General features: G+C 43.5%; 1 long non-coding RNA gene across 1 annotated transcript in view; it reads right to left on the bottom strand.

Moving 5' to 3' along the window:
- Positions 1 to 5,793: 5,793 nt before the first annotated feature.
- The window catches only part of LOC127569534 (uncharacterized), a 54,416-nt gene continuing 39,857 nt past the window's right edge, over positions 5,794 to 20,352 (bottom strand). Inside the window, exon 3 of the long non-coding RNA XR_007956211.1 lies at positions 5,794 to 6,925. This is a non-coding gene — a long non-coding RNA (uncharacterized LOC127569534). The remainder of the gene's footprint in view (positions 6,926 to 20,352) is intronic.

Raw genomic sequence — 20,352 nt, 5'->3', positions numbered from 1 at the left:
AGGGAAGGAAGCCAAAACTGTACCAGTACTCCTGCTGTGGTCTCACCAAGGCCTTATAAAACTGTAATGAGACTTCCTTACTCTTTTATTTAATTCCTCTTGCAGTAAATGCTAACATAACATTTGCTCTCTTAACAACTTGCTGCACCTACATATTGGCCTTCAGTGACTTGTGTGCAAGCACAAGCAGGTCCCTTTTAACAGCATCAATCCTATTATGTGCACCAAAGTGGATGCTCTTCCATTTTTCCACATTATATTACATCTGCCATGTTCACAACCAATCACTCAGCTTGTTCATATCCTCTTGAAGCCACTTTGCATCCTCCTCCATATTTACAATCCTACCTCGTTTAGTATTTTCAGCAAACTTTGAAATATGACATTTGGTGCTCAGTCAAATCATTGGTGTAGATTGTGAACATCTGGGGCCCAAGGACCAACTCGGTGTACTCCGTTAGTCACAGACTGCCAGCCTGAGAATGACCCATTCTTTGCTTTGTGCCTGATAACCAATCCTCAGTCCATGTCAACACATTATCCCCAATTCCCTGTGCTCGAGCCTTGTTGACCAACCTCCTGTGCAGGATCTTGTCAAAAGACTTCTGAAGTACAAATACCCTAAATCTACTGGTTCTCCCCCTACATCCTCAAAGAACTTTAGCAGATCAGTCAAAAATTTTCCTTTCATGTTGGCTATGCTCAACCCTATTACTGTTTTCGTGTTCTACTATTAGATCATTAAAGATTCTTGCATTTTCTCTACCCACTGACTGAGGCTAACAGGTTAGTAGTTCCTACTAGTAGCTCTGATTAGTAGCTCCAATTGACAAGAACAATCCCAGAAGATTCAGAACCTTTGGAAATGATAATCACCACATCCACTATCTCTAAAGCCACCTCTTTCAAAACTCTGGGATGTAAGTTATTGCAGCTCTCATGCTCAACATCTCAAGTACTAATTTTTGTTTAGCTTATTTAGTTATTTGTATTTAGTATCATCATTACATATGAACTATTATTTATTTTATATATATATATAAAAAAATAAATATTAATGAAACATTATTTAGTATATACAGTTCCATCAGTCCCACTAGACCTTTGAATCTCTGATATATCTGGTAGTTTTGTGTGTCTACTTTGACAAACATAGACACAAAGTAATTATTTAATTCTTCTGCCTTTGTTTTTACTTATTCCCAATCAATTATTACCCTGTCTCTCTCTGTGAGGGGCTCACAATTATCTTGCTTGTCTTTTCCCTTTTATGTACTGAAAAACACTCTTACTGCATTTTGTTTTATTTCTCACCACCTAATCTCATGTTCTACCTTGCCTTTCTTTATCAATTTCTTGGTTCTTCTTTGCTGACTTCTAAAATGCTCCCAATCCTCAGGCCTACTTCTATTATGTGATTAGAACATAGAGCACAGAACAGGACAGCACAGAAACAGGCTCTCTGGCCCACCGAACATGATGCCAAATGAAACTAAGCCTCTTCTGCCTGTACATGATCCATATCCCTCCATACCCTGCATATTCATGTGTCTATCTAACTGCCTCTTAAACTCCACTATTGTATCTGCTTCCACCACCACCCCCTGGCAGCCCCTTCCAAGCACCTACCACTCTCTGTGCAAAAAACTTTCCACCTCTCACTTTAAACATATGTTCTCTAGTACTTGACATTTCCACCCTAGGGAAAGGATTCTGACTGTCTACCCTATCTATGCCTCTCATAACTTTATAAACTTCTAAAATCTGAGCATTCAGGTATATTGCTTTTATTTTAACATTTTCTGTACTTTGACCTCCTTTGCTGCTTTACTGTGTATGTGCCATTTATTTATTTTTAAAACTTTAAAAACTTTATTTATACAGCACGTTAACAGGCCCTTCCGGCCCAACGAGTCCGCGCCACCCAATTACACCCATGTTAACCTACTAACCCATACGTCTTTGGAATGTAGGAGGAAGCCGGAGTACCCGGAGGAAACCCACGCATTCACAGGGAGAACATACAAACTCCTTATAGACAGCGGTGGGAATTGAACCCTTATCGCTGGCACTGTAATAGCATTAAAGTGCCACTACGCACCGTGCCGCCCACTTTTTTAACTTGTCCTTCCCACCTTATTCCTCTCTTTCCAGAATTCCCCTTGAAGGTCCTACCCCAATGCCAAACTAGTTTAAAACATCCTCAACAACATTAGCAAATCCCCCTGCAAGGATATTGGTCAAGGCACCTGCTGAGATACAAACCATCTGAGTTCTACCTGCCCTGGGAATAGTTCCAATGTCTCCCTCCTGTACCAACTCTCCATCTGCACATTCATTTGCTCCATCCTCTTATTTCTGCACTTACTTGTGTGTGGTCCCATGAGTAATCCTGAAATTATTATCTTGGAGGTCTGACTATGAGGGGCTTATCTTTGCTCCATATTCCTTAATAATTTTAGTTCTCATAATCCCATCAATCTCACGTTTAAATTTAACAATTGACTGAGCATCAATTACCATTTGGTGAGTTCCAAATTTCTGCTACATTTTGTATGTAGAAGTGTTTTACAGTCATAGAGTCATAGAGTACTACAGCGCAGAAACAGGCCCTTTGGCCCATCTAGTCCATGCCACCTGATCTTCTGCCTAGTCCCATCTACCTGCATCTGGACCATATCCCTCCAAACCTCTCCCATCCATGTATTTATCCAAACTTTTTTTAAATGTTACAATTGAACCTGCATCCACCACTCCCACTGGCAGCTCATCTCACACTCGCACCACCCTCTGAGTGAAGAAGTTTCCTCTGAGATCCCCCTTAAATATTTCACCTTTCACCCTTAACCTATGTCCTCTAGTTCAGGTCTCACCCAACCCTAAAGGAAAAACCTTGCATGCTTTCACCCTATCTATACCCCTCATAATTTTGCATAACTCTATAAGATCTCCCCTCATTCTCCTGCGCTCCAGGAAATAAAGTTCTAACCTATTCAAACTTTCCCTATAACTCAGGGGCCACTTTTCTGGCCACTCCTCAGAGGTCTGGTTCTACTTTTTAGTCAATGCTTTAGGTTCCTCCATCCGTGGAAGTAACTTCTCCCTGGCCACTCAGTGCTTCCCTTGTAATCTTTGAAACTTTGATATAATCACCTCCTAAATTGCAGGGAATACAACGTTAATTCATTCAGGCTCACCATGTGACCTGATAAGCCAGCCAGCTGATTCCTAGCCTGACCAACCAAGATCTGGACCTGTGAACACAGTGGCCAGCCCACCTCTTGTAGCAGCTGCCTTCCGCCTCTCCTCTAAGCGGTTTGAAGCGTGCCCAGCAACAATAGCTCAGCCACAGACAGCTTCACTTCATGGAGCGATAGTACCAGACAGGAAAGAGCCATTTGGCCCAATGACTGTGCCATTTCTTTAAAAAAGTTATTTCACTAGACCCATTTCCCACCTCCTTCCCCAGAGCTCTGGAAATTTTTTCCTTTTGCCTTAATGAATCAAGAGGTTCCAGATTTAAGTCCCATTCCAGAGATTTGAGTTCAGACATCTAAGCTGACACTTTGGAGGGAGGGGACACTGTCAGAGGTGGCATCTTTCAAGTGAAATGTTAAACAGAGGCTCCACCTGCTCTCCCAGGGAACATAAAGGATTCCCTGGGTCTGAGTGGGAAGCTACCTTCAGTATCCTGACCAGTATATATTCCTGGACTAACATCACATAACCAGATGATCAGATCACAATTCCATTGCTGTTTGTGCAAAGTGCTTGCCATGAGCAAAGTGACTGCCAGATATTCTGCCATACAATAGGAATGATTTCAAAAATGCTTCATTGCTTTTGGGATCTTTAGGAAGGGTTATGAATGGTGCTCCTAAATTTTTCATTTAAATATCTAATGCCCTTTCAATTGTTGCTGTTGAATCTGATTGCACTGCCTGTTCGTGTAATGGATTCCAGATCGTAACAGTCTCCTGGATTAAACTTTATTGATCTGCCCCAGTCACGGAGTCATCCAGGCAGTGGGATGGAGCTAATGTTACAGACTGATACTGCCATCTACTGGACGAAGCCAACCTTGTTCATTTGCGTTTCCTTCGCCAACAGTTAAAACATACCAGGATGCAGTTGATAATTCGGCACAGAATACAAACGAATTCAAATGTCCAGAGATCAGGAGGAATCTTGCAGTAAACCCCGAATCTCTGAGCTAACATTGAACCATGAACAAAATGCAGGAACAGGCTTGACCACCTGCAAGCAATGTGCCTAATTCTAACATGTTTTGTACTGAGAACACCCCTCTGCGATGCCATGAAACTGCTTTTGCCCAATATCCCTTAATACCTTTGGTTAACAAAAATCTATAACTCTCAGATTTAAAATTAACTGTAGGAGTACATCTGAACATCACTCTTGGAGTCCTACTGCCCTCTGATTCCAGAATCCAACAGACATAATAGATTCTCTCCACCTAGCCCCTCACTACTCCTTAATATTGTGAAAACTTTGATCAAATTACTCCTTGACTGTGTCTGTCAGCCTTGCCCACCAGCAATTGACAAAGTACCACAGCTCTTGCAAGCTCCATAGATAACTGCGAAGATTTGGACTCAAGCAATCAGAAACGTAAGGATTACACCTCCAAGTATCCATCAGATCATACATCACATGGTTAGGTACCATCTGTGACTTTTTTAGCAGGATGCTTCTGAGCTGTGGCTTCAAATCCCACTTCTGGGATTCAGTACAGTACTGAGGGATAACTAGGCTATTAGAGGTTCAATTGTTTGAATGAATTGTTAAACCAAGTTCCTACCTACTCTTTCGAGGAAACCTAAAAGACCCTATGATATGACTTGAAGGAGAACAGGGTGCCTTAGACAAGGCTTATCCCTCAGCCAACATCACAAAAACTGACCATCTCATCATTATCTCATTGTAGCTTGTGGGATCTTACTGTGCCAAGATTTGCAACAGTATGACACTGACTACACCAGAAATAAGTTATTGTTTGTAAAGCACTTTGGAATGAAGAGCTCTACAGAAGTATAACTGGGAATGTTCCTAATGGACTAGTCCTTCTAAAACTAGATGGTCTCACATGGGTCTTGAGTTGGGCATTTTGGCCCAGAGTTGGTTGGTAACAAAGACCCCAGAGACCCTGGTGTGAATCGCTTGAGATTCTGGGTCAAGGTTTTGGCGAGAACTTAAATTTGACATTCATCATAGCTCGATTACAATGCTGGAAACTTTTACCTAACAGCACTGTGTGCCAGCAGTTCAATGAGGTGGCTCAACTCCCTCCAGCTCAAATGCAACTAGATGCAATCAATAAATGCCAGACACCAGCAATGTCCATATCCCAAAGGGCACAGTCTTTTTCTCATGGCTATTATCAGTTCTGTTTTCCCAGACGTATACTGCAAAAGTGAATGAATATTAGAAGATGGAGCGATGCAAGGTTATGTGCCTTAGGGAAAGGAGAGCTTGATATTGGCATGTGAGGAAATAGGAAAATATTCCATCCACCTGTACTGTTGCCCCATAATTTGAGGACAAAATTAGATGTCAAAATATTTATAACACCATAAACATGCATCAAAATGGGCTCAACACTTCCTTCATTAACCAATACAAACTGCATCTGGATGTTATCTGCAGACAAACATAGTGGAATTCATCACAAGGTCAACAGGTCACTGCAAGCATCCCAAGTCATCGCAAGTAATAAAACTGCTGTTGAGTTTAATTTTATTGTAAGCTTTATTGATCACATGTGTGCTGGCCTTGAAATGACATCCACATCAGCTCAGAAATGTCTAATGCTTTCAAAGAAGAAGTTAATCCAATCAAAATAAATTTCAGAACCAGTTCTTAATTTAGTTCTGTACTTTATGCAGAGAATGTACACAATCACAAATGTACATGCACACATACTCACGCACAAATATACTTATCCTCACAAACAAGTGCATGGTAGAGAACCTTTTTATTTGTGGAAGTTGTGTGTGAGGCCCAGTGTTACTTATAATTCAGTGAATGAATCAGTGTTGACTTGGAGCTCGGCCTCAGTTAGTGCGCAAATCTACATAATACAGTTTGACTACTAAAGTTGCACCATAAGTTAAACAGTTTCCCATTAGTCCTGAAGTCTGTGAGAAGCTTTGGAGCAATGATTCAGCCTTGTTTCACACTGGTTTTCACTGAGTTTGGTTCAGTTGTAGACCTGTTGGTTAGGATCATGCCATCATGAAGCATTTGTAAGACGGAGGCAAATTTCTGTGGACAGCCAAGTTTGAGAAGAATGCTTCATGGAGTTGACGAAGCCGAAGGTTCTCCTGTGGTTGAAAATCGCGATGTAAAGTGATTGGTGCTACACCTTGCATTCATCGAGTTGTCATGTCTATTGTGCCTGGAGGTGGACAGAAGCCATCCTGCAATTTGGGGAGCAACTCTTTGGTTATTGGAGGGAGACTGATGATAAAGGACTCTGGCAATGACTGCCCCTGTGACTGACAGCAGGGAGATGCCGATATCAGAATCAGGTTCATTATCACTGACATATGTTGTGAAATTTGTTGTTTTGTGGCAGCAGTATAGTGCTGTTGTTGTTGTTGCGTATTCGTTCTTGGCTCCTTTCTTGAAGATGGTCATTGTTACAATATCTTCAAATTTCCCTGGTAAATCCTCCTCGTCCCATATGTTGTCATGAGATTATATATTTGTGACCAAAGCTCTTCACTGCCAAGTTTTAGAACTTCAGTGGGGATACCACCAGCAGCTGAAGCCTCATTCTTTTTAGTTATAACTGAGCTCCTCTACTAAACTTCCCCCCACAATACGACATTACACCCTGAAAATAGTGATTCTTGGTGAGATGCTGGAAAATGTTGCTCTCTTCCTATATCCTGGGAACCACCTGTTGGTGAAGGCAGACATCAGTGATGAAATTTACCACCACCTTCAAATGTGATAGCACAGTTAATTGAGCAATTTGGTACTTAAAGATCAAGACTTCAGATCTGGTACAAAATACATGGTATATTAGACAGCAGTGATCCCAGCCCTCCTACATGCTTCTAAGACCTGGACTACCTAGAGCAAGCAGTAGCGGTTAGCGTAATGCTATTACAGTGCCAGCGACCGGGGTTCAATTCCTGCCACTATCTGTAAGGAGTTTGTACGTTCTCCTTGTGATGACATGGGTTTCATCCGGGTGCTCCGGTTTCCTCCCACATTCCAAAGACGTACAGGTTAGGAGCTGTGGGCATGCTACTGTTGGCGCCGGAAGAGTGGCGACACTTGCAGGCTGTCCCGCAGAACATTCTCAGTAATGCAAAAAGACGCATTTCACTGTGTATTTTGATGTACATGTGACTCATAAATAAATATCCTAAATACCTTATCAAGACACTGAAAAGATATCGTCAATGCTGACTCTGCAAATTCATCCAAATTCACTGAAAGGATGTGAACCAATGTCAGTGACCTCTCTTAGGACATCACAGCCCTGAGGCTATAATCAGACTCAGTTAGCTCAGTCGGACAGGCCATGCCATTCGCATTTCTGACAACAAATGTTTCTGAGTGTTGTAAACAGACACTCCTTTCCCAACTCTGGGAGATGATTACCAGACACAAAGATGTGCTCAAATTCTCCCTTAAAAAATGCAGCATCCCCACTGACTCCTAAGAATTCCAGGCCCAAGAGCACTCAAAGTGGATAAGAAGCACATAGAGGAACTAGAGGAACACCTCATATTCTGTCTGAGTAAGTCTACAACCCGATGGCATGGACATTGAATTCTCCAACTTCTGGTAAACTGCTCTTTTCTCTCTCCTCCTGATCTACCCAGTTATTCCTACACCAACCCCAGCCCTCATCACCCTGTTTCTTTCCCCTTCTCCAGCCCTCCACTCTGCCCATCTCCTACACATGCCTCCCACTGGTTCGCCTCCCCCACTGTTCCCTTCTGCCCTCCCACCTCCCTCACTTGATTCCATGCTCCACCTCCCTCTCCTATCAGATTTGATCAGCTTCAGCTCTTTGTCGCCCTCCCCCCACCTATCACCTCACAGTCTCTGTCACTATTTCCACTGTCCTCCATTTGCCTGTCACTCCTCCTCACCTGGATCCACCTATCACTCGTCAGCTCTTGCTCCATCTCCTGCCTCCACCTTTTTATACTAGCTATCTCCCTCTATCTCTTAGTCTGGGTGAAGGGTCTCGCCCTGAAATGCCGACTGTCCACTTCCTTCCATAGATGCCGCTGAATTCCTCCAGCATATTGTGTGTTGCTCCAGATTCCAGCATCTGCAGTCTCGTGTGTCTCCGAGAAGCATTTAGAATGTTATTGGGAACCTTCAATTCATGCATCAGAAATCTCATATAAAGAGAAGGAACGCACTACCTCACAAGGTGCCATGTTCCTGGCCTGTCACTTACCTCTTGCCCCATCTGTGAAAGAGTCTGTTATTTGCAGGATTGTAGTAGAAGCACCCCTCGATCCCAAGGGACTGCCTTAGAAGATGCTTTCACACAGATGTACTCATAGGTAGCCATGCACAAGTGTACAAAAACACACAGGTATACCAATACACACAACTGTAAGCTGAGAGGAACTCCTGTTAGAAATTAAACTGTCTGTACAGAAATGCACACAGTGTCTGTAAAAACAAAAAGGAAGCTGGAAGTAATCCTGCATTTGAAGAAACCAGATAAATTGGGGATTACTGAGACGTGGCTACGGAAAAGGCAGGACTGGGAGTTAAAGTTTGTTGGGTGTAATGTATTTAGAATTGATAGGTGAGAACTGAAGGTGGAATATCAATACTTCTGAGAGATAACAATGGGAGAAGAAACAAGGGATGCCGTTATAAGAAAGACAAAAATAGAATCTAGATATATATAGAGAATAAAAAAATTATAAAGGATTAGCCACAAGAAAAAGTTGTAGAGTACCAGCAGCATAATTGTGGAAGAGATGTGGAAGAAAAAATGTTAAATGGATGTCAGCTCTCCCAATATTAGTTAGTAGGTGAAGGGGATGAGGGAATTGAGTTCCAGTAATATATACAGGAATCCATTCTAACCTAACACATCAAAAGCTCAGTGAGGGAAGATTCATTATCGGATCTGGTAATGAGAAATGACCAGTGTAAATAAAGGCAGTCTGGGAGCATCCAGGGATTACACACATACATTTAAGATGATAATAGAGCAGAACGTAAGTGTGATGAAAGCCAACTTAATTGTTTTAAAGCTGACTTTAAAGTGCTGAGAATGTTGGGAAAGTAAAGTTGTGGAACACACAATTGGAAACATAGAAAACAGCATTCAACAGAGTCCAGGAAAAATGTATTTCACTAAGAGGAAAGAACAAGTTAAACACCTATGAGACTTCATGGATGAGTAAGGCCATGAAGAAACATTTCTTCATCATTTCCATAGAAGTCCTTCTGGATCAAGGATGACTTACTTCTGCTCTGGTTTTGTGGGTTCTTGTAGCTAATGGGGCCAATGTGGGAACCACAGGCTCCTGTGCAGATGGGGCAGGAGGTAGCCAAGGGAGGGGAATGAGTAGGTGGTCCAGTCTTTCTCCTGCCTATGCAGGATCACTGTGCACTCCCGATGCCTGATCTCAAGGTTCTTAATAAAATCCCAAATATGCCTTCTCCACTTTGAGCAGCCAGAGATTCCCAGACATCAGTGGGGACATCGCAATTTAAGGATACTTTGAACATATCCTTGAAGCTTTTCCTCTGTCACATGGTAACTTCTTCCCTTGACAAGGCAGGTTGGTATCAGGCATATGAACCACGTGGTCTGCTCAATGTGGCAACCAAGTAATCTGTGGCCTCATTGTTGGGAAGGGAACAACTGGGGGTAAGGAAAGAGGCATGCATTACGTACATAGATACCAGAGTGCATGATCAGGGAAAATACTAAGAAATTAGGAGCAAAGTAAAAGAAAACAATGAGGTAAGATAAGATAAGATATTTTTATTAGTTACATGTACATTGAAACACACAGTGAAATGCATCCTTTTGCATAGAGTGTTCTGGGAGCAGCCTGCAAGTATCGCCACACTTCCGGCGCCAACATAGCATACCCACAACTTCCTAACCCGTACGTCTTTAGAATGTGGGAGGAAACTGGAGCACCTGGAGGAAACTCACGCAGACACGGGGAGAACATACAAAGTCCTTACAGACAGCAGCGGCCAGAATTGAACCCAAACAAAGAGAAACTCTGAAATTATCAAGGAACGTCAAGTACTAACAGATTTTATAGGTACGTCAATAAGAAAAATTGGGATTGGGATACTGCAAAACTCTGTTAATCTGACATGTTTGGGAATCCCACATGAATAGTATGGCTGTTGGGAGTATTGAGGGATAGGGGAACCTTGTTGTGCAAATCCCTGCCATCCCTGAAGGTGGCAGCACACATAGGTAAGGTGATTACTGGATATTTGCCTTCAATAGATGCAGCATTGAATATAAGAGCAAGGAGGTTATGGTACAGCTTGAGAAAACATTGGTCAGGCTACAGCTGGAGTACTGTGTGCAGTTCTGGCTTCCTATAGGAAGGATGGGATTCCACTGGAGAGGGTGCAGAGGAGATTCATCAGAATGTTGGCTGGGATGAAACGTTTGAGTTATAAGGAGAGACTGGATAGGCTGGGTTTGTTTTTCTTGGAACGGACAAGGCTGAGGGGAGGCCTGAGTGGCATAGATGAGGTAAATAGTAGGGAACTTCTCCCCACAGCAGAGATGTATAAAACGAGAGGGCACAGGTTTACACTAAGGGTTGGGAGGTTTAGAAGGGATCTAAGGAACAAGTTAACATTTACTAAGTATCTAGATGAGAACTTGAATTGCCAAGGCATAGAAGGCCTAGGGCCTGGTGCTAGAAAATGGGTTTAGAATACTTGTGTACTCGATATTTGGCATGGAAATGGTGGTCCAAGTTCCTATTTCCATGCTGTATCGTTCCATGACTATGACTCTCTGTAAACTCTTTAGAAAAAGATGAAGTGCTGGAGTACAGGGGGGTTGCTAAAATGATACCTAAATTTAAGGAGGAGGATAGAACACGTCCAGGGAATTATAGAGCAGTCAGCTAAACACTGAAGGTAGGAAAAATAATAGAATCCCTACAAAATGAAAGAATAGAAGTGCATCTAGAAAGGAAACATAATAATGAATTGTCAGCAGAGATCTCAAAAGTACAAATCTTGTTTGACAAGAAAACAGAGAGTGGGAGTAAAGGGTAACCATTCACTGCCTAAAAAAGTTGCACATGACTCAGGACTGGATCATTGCTGTTCATGGTTTACATCAATGATTAAGACTCAAGAATAAAATACAATTTCTACATTTGCAAAGGATACTAAACTGGAGGGGAGGTGGACAGTCAATACATAAGACTTGTGTGACAGCAGAAGAATATTGATAAGAATTGCCAAAAACCTAAGACATGACGTCCACCATTTCAGCAGTGGCTCATCGTTAGCTCTCTCCACTTTGCTCTGTGGCTTCAAGCATCACTCTTAAACATGTCATTTTGACAGACTGTGCTGTCAGATGAGATGTTAAACTGAGGCCCCATCTGTTCTTCACATGGAGGTAGCAGATCCCATGGCATTATTTGAAGAACGCATGGGAAATTTTTCCAGGTGTCTTAGCTACAACATTGAAAGTATCCATACTGGTAAGCAATTTACACACATACTGGCAAGAAATTTAAGAGAATGTTGCCAGGACTTGAGGGCCTGAGTTATAAGGAGAGGTTGGGCAGGCTAGGACTTTATTCCTTAGAATGTAGGAGATTAAGGAGTGACCTCATCGAGATGTATAAAATCATGGGGGTGTAGATAGGGTGAATGCACACAGTCTTTTTCCGAGGGAAAGGGAACCAAAAACTAGAGGGCATATGCTTAAGGTGAGATGGGAAAGATTTAAAAGGGACCTGAGGGGTGACTTCTTCATGCAGAGGGTGGTGGGTACATGGAATGAGCTGCCAGAGAAAGTAGTTGAGACAATAACAATATTTAAATTTAGGACACCCTAAAGATTAACCACCAGGTTGGATTGGCGGAAAGAAAAGCAAATGCTATGTTGGCATTCATTTCGAGAGGTATTATGTATATAAGTAAGGATGTGTTGATGTGGCTCTATGGGGCACTGGTGAGACCTCATTTGGAATACTGTGTGCAGTTTTGGGCCCCTTATCTTGGGAAGGATGTACTGATGTTGGAGAGGGTTCAGAGAAGATTTACGAGGATGGTTCCCAGAATGAAAGGGTTTATATATGATGAGCGATTGTCGGATCTTGGACTGTATTCATTGAAGTACAGAAGAATGAGAGGGGACCTCATAGAAATATTTCGAATGTTGAAAGGATTGGACAGAGTAGATGTGGCTAAGTTGTTTCCCTTGGTGGTGAGTCCAGGACAAGAGGGCACAGTCTTAGAATTAGAGGGTACCCATTAAGAACAGAAGTGAGAAGAAATTTCTTTAGCCAGAGGGTCGTGGATTTATGGAATTTGTTGCCACATACAGCTGTGGAGGCCCGATCATTGAGGGTGTTTAAGGAGGAGATTGATAGGTATCTAATTAGTCAAGGTATCAAGGGATATGGGGAAAAGGCCAGGAATTGGGGCTAGATTGGAGAATAGCTTAGCTCATGGTGAGGTAGCAGAGCAGACTTGATGGGCCGAATGGCCTACTTCTGCTCCATTGTCTTGTGCTCTTGTGTAATGACATTTAGACAGGTGCATGGATAGCAAAGGTTTAGATGGATACAGGCCAAACACGAGCAAGTGGGACTAGCTTAGGTAGGTATCTTGGTTGGCATGGGCAAGTTAGGCTGAAGGGCTTGTTTCCGTGCTGTGTGACTCTGTGACTCTGTTCCTCTAAGTTTAAGATATTGCAAGTGTTGTGATGGCCACTTTCTTACTGGTTAGCTGTACCAGCCCATACTGGCTTACGGCCTCTGAATGGCTGCTAGTTTTCATTGACATGGATGATGTCATTATCACATTGCTACTTGTGGAAACTTGCTGTATGCAAAATGGCTGCTGGGTGTCCTGCAATAAAACAGTGATTACACTTCAAAAAGTGATTACACTTCAAAAAGGTACACCAGTGGCTGCATTGCTTTTGGATATCTTGAGGTTGGGAACTTTAAAGCAAGTGATTTCCCCGACAAGCAGGACCTTGAGCAAATTCACTTTCTAGCTGCTTGGTGTTTTATATTCTCAAACTGACCTTGATCCCACCTAATGAAAATCATTTACATCAAGTAACGCTCCCAAGGCAGCAATTCAGTGTGTTTACAAGATTAAACAGTTTGCAGTTAATACTTTACTAGATTGTATTTGATTTTTCTTGTGATCAGAGCACTTATGACTTCAAAATTTTTTGGTGCAAACGTGACTTGCTGTACAGGGGTGAGGGTTCAGAACAGGATCTCTGCATGACCTCTACATGACCTTGCAGGGGAGTGGGACTAGCTAACGTGTTCTCTCAAAGAGCTAGCATGGAGACAACGGGCTGAATGGACTCCTGGGCTTTAACCTGTCTGTGATTCTATAAAAAGCTCATAAAGAACCTTCTTAGATGTCACAGCAAAGCTCTGTGTTGGCTAAACAACCAAATATTTTGGAGCTTGCAGAAAAAAAGGGACAACTGCAAAGAAGAGAGAGATTAATAAGCAGTGCTGGTGATTGAACGTGCCAGGATTAATACAACGAATTAAGCAAATGTGTGGTGAATCTTTTCGCCGAGAGGAGAATAAAGCTGTGGAACATGTTCTCAGGGAAGGATCATTTTATTCATTGTCCAGATTGTGCAGGCTTTGGTCGCCAAAAGTGTGCGATTCAGATCCTTGTCCCAAAGCTGGGCACGTGAGCTCACGAGCTGGGCCTGTATCTGACTAATGGAATGTCATTGGGGCCCCGCATTTGTGTGGGAAAGACCAGCAGGTTGGGAGGAAGATAGGTAGAGGGCTGGCAGGAGGGGGAGAAGGGCAAGCAATGTGCCAGGGGGAATAGTGGGGATAAGGACAGGCAGTGTGTGTTGGGGGAGTTGTGGGGGGGGGCAGATGGTGTGTGTTGGGGGAGTTGTGGGGGGGCAGATGGTGTGTGTTGGGGGAGTTGTGGGGGGGGCAGATGGTGTGTGTTGGGGGAGTTGTGGGGGGGCAGATGGTGTGTGTTGGGGGAGTTGTGGGGGGGCAGATGGTGTGTGGTGGGGGAGTTGTGGGGGGGGCAGATGGTGTGTGTTGGGGGAGTTGTGGGGGGGGCAGATGGTGTGTGTTGGGGAGTTGTGGGGGGCAGATGGTGTGTGTTGGGGGAGTTGGGGGGGGCAGATGGTGTGTGTTGGGGGGAGTTGTGGGGGGGGCAGATGGTGTGTGTTGGGGGAGTTGTGGGGGGGCAGATGGTGTGTGTTGGGGGAGTTGTGGGGGGGCAGATGGTGTGTGTTGGGGGAGATGTGGGGGGCAGATGGTGTGTTTTGGGGGAGTTGTGGGGGGGCAGATGGTGTGTGTTGGGGGGAGTTGTGGGGGGGGCAGATGGTGTGTGTTGGGGAGTTGTGGGGGGGCAGCAGATGGTGGGGGTTGGGGGAGTTGTGGGGGGGCAGATGGTGTGTGTTGGGGGAGTTGTGGGGGGGGCAGATGGTGTGTGTTGGGGGAGTTGTGGGGGGGCAGATGGTGTGTGTTGGGGGAGTTGTGGGGGGGCAGATGGTGTGTGTTGGGGGAGTTGTGGGGGGGCAGATGGTGTGTGTTGGGGGAGTTGTGGGGGGGGCAGATGGTGTGTGTTGGGGGAGTTGTGGGGGGGCAGATGGTGTGTGTTGGGGGAGTTGTGGGGGGGGCAGATGGTGTGTGTTGGGGGAGTTGTGGGGGGGCAGATGGTGTGTGTTGGGGGAGTTGTGGGGGGGCAGATGGTGTGTGTTGGGGGAGTTGTGGGGGGGCAGATGGTGTGTGTTGGGGGAGTTGTGGGGGGCAGATGGTGTGTGTTGGGGGAGTTGTGGGGGGGCAGATGGTGGTGGTTGGGGAGTTGTGGGGGGGCAGATGGTGTGTGTTGGGGGTGTTGTGGGAAGGGCATTTGGTGTGTGTTGGGGGGTTTTGGAGGGAACAAGTTGTGTGTGTTGGGAAAAAGAATCGCAGGAAGAAGAACAGGCAGTGTGTTTGAGGAGGGAAATTCTGAGGAGTTGACTGGCATTGTGCTTGGGATGCAGTGGAATATGTCAGGAGCAGGAAATCAGTAGTTCGCTGAGGAATGATAGAATGGCTACTTTTTAATCCAGGAAGTTGACAATGGGTGGTATGTTGCAATGGTTGGTGCTGCTGCCTCACAGCTCTCGGGACGTGTTCTTCAACCCTGACCCCAGACGCCCTCTGTGTGCAGTTTGCACGCTCTCCCAGTGACCCCGTGGGTTTCCTTCCTATGCTCCAATTTCCTTCCACCTCCCAAAGACATGCTGGTTAATAAGTTAATAGGCTATTGTAAGTTGGCCCAACTGTTGATGGATGGCAGTTGAATCAGTGGTGGTGTTGGTGAACACGTCAAGCGTGAAATAACGGGATTGCTAAGAAAGTATGACATTGACTCGATGGGTTGAATGGACTCCTATGTCCTGAGTCATATAAAATAACATTTTCACCATTGAAGACTGCAAGGCCACGCATTTTAGGCTTTCCTCACTTCCAATGGTGTGCAAAATTAAGCAGCATATAACCATTTGTTAAACAGGTAGGCCTAATTCCCATCAATGATGCAAAGAGGGAAATACCATAAACAATCCCCACTTGTGTTTCAGTTCTCCTCTCAGTTACGTGTGGAGGGCTGTGAGATGTGTGAGAATGCCCTGCAGGTATCTTCAGAGAAGTGAAAAGAGATAACAGAAGTCAGTTGGGGAGATGCTTCTTCATTATCGCATCATATACACCATCCACCTAGAAGATACACCAGCTACTCAGAAGATCTGTTTTCTCTAACCAGTTAGCCAATCGGAGCAGAATTTAATGAACACAAATAACTTAGCAATTGAAACGCATCAATATGCTGAGGATATATAGACTTCTGACTCAAATAACCACTTGCAAAACAAGTTGGCACTGTTGCAAATGGACCATCAACATAGATCCATTCCATCACACGTAGGATGCTTTTGCAATAAACATACTGCGGGAGGAACTCAACGGGTTGAGCAGCATTTGTGGAGGGAAGAAATTGTCGACGTTTCGGGTTGAGATCTCGCTTTCTGTGATGATGATGGTTCAGTTAGCTGGGCAATGGCAGATTTATGGAGGTACAAGAGACTGCAGACTTTGGAATCTGGAGCAACAAACAAGAAGCTGGAGGAACTCAGCAAGAGGTGACAAGTGAGCATTTCTTGCTCCACCCCTTCCGCTCACCTCTTTATACTGGCTATCTCCCCTCTGCCTTTCAGCACAGATGAAGGGTTTCAACTTAAAATGTCGACTGTCAAATTTCCCCCACAGATGCTCCTTGACCTACTGAGTTCCTCCAATTTCTTGTTTGGTAGTGGCAGATTAATAGTGACCAGCACCTCTCAACCATGATAATACAAGAGAGTATGTACTTCTTTATGATGCATATTAGGAGCAGAATTAGGCCAGTTGGCCCCTCCAGCCTATTCCACCATTTACTTAGATCATGGCTGATCTGATTGCAATCTCAATCCCTGCATTCCTGTGAACCCACGGTGACTTTTTGCCCCTTTTGTTTATTTAATCTAGCTCCCCCTTGCGTTTAAAGATATTCAAAGATTCTGCTTACACTGTCCTTTAAGGAAGAGAGTTTCAAAGATTTACTGGGAAGAATAGCCTTGCAACTGTTTCAGTAAATAATCAAAATAGAACATAGATCATTACAGCACAGTACAGGCCTTTCAGCCCATGATGTTGTGCCAACATTTTATCCTGCTCTAAGATCTACCTAACCCTTCCCTCCCACATAGCCCTCCATTGTTCTATCATTCATGTGGCTATCTAAGAGTCTCTTAAATGTCCCTAATATATCTGCCTCCACCACCTCTGCCAGCAGTGCGTTCCACACACCCACCCCTCCCTGTGTAAAAAAAAATTACCTCTGACATCCCCCCTATAACTTCCTCCAAACACCTTAAAATTATGCCCCCTTGTATTAGTCATTTTCGCCCTGGGAAAAAGTCTCTGACTGTCCACTCGATCTATGCCTCTTATCATCTTATACACCACTATAAAGTCACCTCTCATCCTCCTTCTCTCCAAAGAGAAAGCCCGAGCTCACTCAACCTATCCTCATAAAACGTGTTCTCTAATCCAGGCAGCATCCTGGTAAATCTCCTCTGCACCCTCTCTAAAGCATCCACATCCTTCCTATAATGAGGCGACCAGAACCGAACACAATACTCCAAGTGTGGTCTGACCAGAGTTTTATAGAGCTGCAACATTACTTGGCTGCAACATCACCTAAATAAGAAGCTACTTAGACAGACACATGAACACGCAGGGAATTGGGGGATAAAGACCACATGAGGGCAAATGTGCAATTTAAATTGGTATCATGGTCAGCACAGACATCGTGGTTCGAAGGGCCTGGTTCTGTGCTGTAATATTCTATGTTCTACCTTGTGTCCTTGGAGCAGTAAAGGTTAACTGTAGTTCAACAGAGGTATTGAAGATGATGAAAAGTTCAGGGTGTGTACATGGGGAGAAACTGTTTGCAATGGGAAAGGAATTGAATAAACAGAGGGTGCAGAACAGAACATGAGGAGAATTGGTTTTTGACAGTGATGTTCTGGAATGCACAGTGCAAACAGTGATGGAAGGAACTTTCAAATGGGAGTAATATAAATGATTCAAAATGAAAACTTCACAAGGCTTGGTGAAAGGTAAAAGATGTTGGTCTAATTGGATTAGTTTCTCACGGAGCCAGGACGGACACATTGGGCTGAAAGACCTGTACTACGTGGTAAATAATGGAGCCAACCAAGGGAAACACTGTACAAGATAACCGAAGACTTTCTGGGTGAAATTACTCCCTAAGGTTTCATTGAATCTGTTAACACATACTTTTGAAATTAATCTGCACTTTATTGTATTTAATTTGTTAATCAAGGCACTAAAATAACATAAAGAGAATTTCATATTAGCTTCCTGTGTTAGTTTCCTGCCAGACCCATGCAAAGAGCTACAACCCTTGATTTCGATTGAAAAGCCTAAGAATTGCCTCCTTTCATACTTATGGACATCCAAAAAGCTTCATGGCCAATAAACTATTTTCAAAGTGCAGCTGCTGTCATCAAGCAGGCAAGAGTGGATCTAATTGTAGTGTGAGCCTCACTCACACTACAAATGATAAATGGCCAGTTAATCCCTTCTGACGTGGAGGGTGGTGGAGAACTCGCTGCCCCACTCCAGGTGGTGCCACAGGATGTTTAATCCCATCTCTAAGGCTGCATTGGGATTGGAAGAGCAGAATAAATAAAAAAAAAGATTGACTCTGTGTAAAACCACTAGGCAGGTTCCCAATCAAAAAGCCAAAAAAAAACTGTAGATGCTGGAAAAAACAGAAAGTGCTCACCAGGTCAGGGCACATCTGTGGAGAGTAAAACAATGTTTCTGTCTCATGAAAGATATTAACTTGATTCAAAGTAACAGAGCAGAAAGCATGCAAATGGTAACTACACTAAAAACAGATGTTTGATACTCAGGGTAACAGCATAGAATAGAGTTTCTCATATTCCCTTAGAAAGCATGTGAGACTGCATTCAAATAAGTTTCTTATTAAAAGGGGCTTCTAGTTCATTTGGAATCCATAGTGAATAATGGTCCATCTGTTTACAATTAATTATTTGGTTTATTGAGCTCTGACATAAATAGGTTGAAACACAGAGGGTAATTTAAATATGTTTCACAAAACTAAAAATAAACAGTAACCATACATATTAAAACAGCCATAAAATGCTTTCCAGTTAATATCAGTGTGGCAATCCACCAATAAGCTACTCCAAATAGTTGCATCATTTGTTAATCAAGACTGATAAAAGCCAACACTCCACCACCAACGTACCACCTGAAGAACAGGAGCTGTTATGAATCTTCTAAAATTTTTTGTATTCAAGTACAACAGTCACATTTTTATTCATTCCATTGGGAAATGATGGTCAAAGACTACACCCATGGAACAAGACATCCTTTCGATCAGATCAGATCACAGTGGGTCACTCAGTGTTGCTGTGTACATTAGACAGTGGCCTTAGGGTGCTGATTGTGAATACAGATTTGGAAAATAACTACTCAATTAATAAATGAATAAAAGAAAAGATAGAATCCTTGAGCATGTTAACTTTCTGTCTTTTTGAGCATTTGGTTTGGTTAATGATCAGACCTAATGCTTTTGCATTTACCTGACACCAAAGTCCCTTAAGGGGCTGTGGCTGAAACAATGTCGCTAGCTGCTCAGGCAAGAGCTCCAGGTTTGGGCCAAAGCTTAGGAGTGGGGCCTGGTCAGAGCTCCCCAAATGCTGCAGAAGATCTGTTTTTAAAAACACATCCCAAGTTGTGAGGTCACCCCTCCCATAAAAGGCTGCTGATCTCTGCTTGTCCTCATGATAAACTCTGCTACAGTTTGGAAACTTTGCCAAGAGATAAGAAATTCAGGAGTAGTTCGGGGATATCAGGAGCCAACTGGAACCTCTCCTCAGCCTGAGAATGAAAGTCAATGCATTTCAAATATTAATATTTAAGACTGGTCATATTAGTTATGGGACAATAAATAATTAAGTATAGTTTAAGTATAATTATGTTTTAAGAACATTTATAAGGAAAATGCATAACTATTAAATAAAAAACACAACTGTCTAGAAAGGCCTGTCTTTTGCAGCTCTGAAAATTTATGTTTTCTGAGATATAACACGAGTGTATTTTGCCAGGTCGAATCGAGCCACCTCAGAAATTGGACCAAATGCTTCCCTTCTCCAGTCGCTCTTGCCCGAGAGCTGCTTTCCAGATCAGACACGCACGTAATCACGTCCTTCCAGGATCAATGCTCATTTAAAGCGTTACGGGCAGAAATTAGGTCACGTTGCTCCAAAGCATGTCTGTCCTTGGGCAGTCACAGCCCCAACAAGGTTTTCACAGCGCTTCTTGCCCTGGGATTTAAAGAGCCCATCCCTCAGCAAATCCTGGACCAGTGCTGGTAATGCACTCAAGTAGATAAGTTATTTACTTACCAACTCTCCTTCATGGCCTCTCTTTTACCCCCTCACAATCCCCCCTCCCCCACAAGCACACCAACCAAGCTCACAAACTTCCCCCCACAAACACACACACG

The sequence above is a fragment of the Pristis pectinata genome, chromosome 4, assembly GCF_009764475.1.
Source record: "Pristis pectinata isolate sPriPec2 chromosome 4, sPriPec2.1.pri, whole genome shotgun sequence".
In the NCBI taxonomy this organism is placed as follows: domain Eukaryota; kingdom Metazoa; phylum Chordata; class Chondrichthyes; order Rhinopristiformes; family Pristidae; genus Pristis; species Pristis pectinata.
This window is presented reverse-complemented; position numbering and strand designations above follow the sequence as displayed.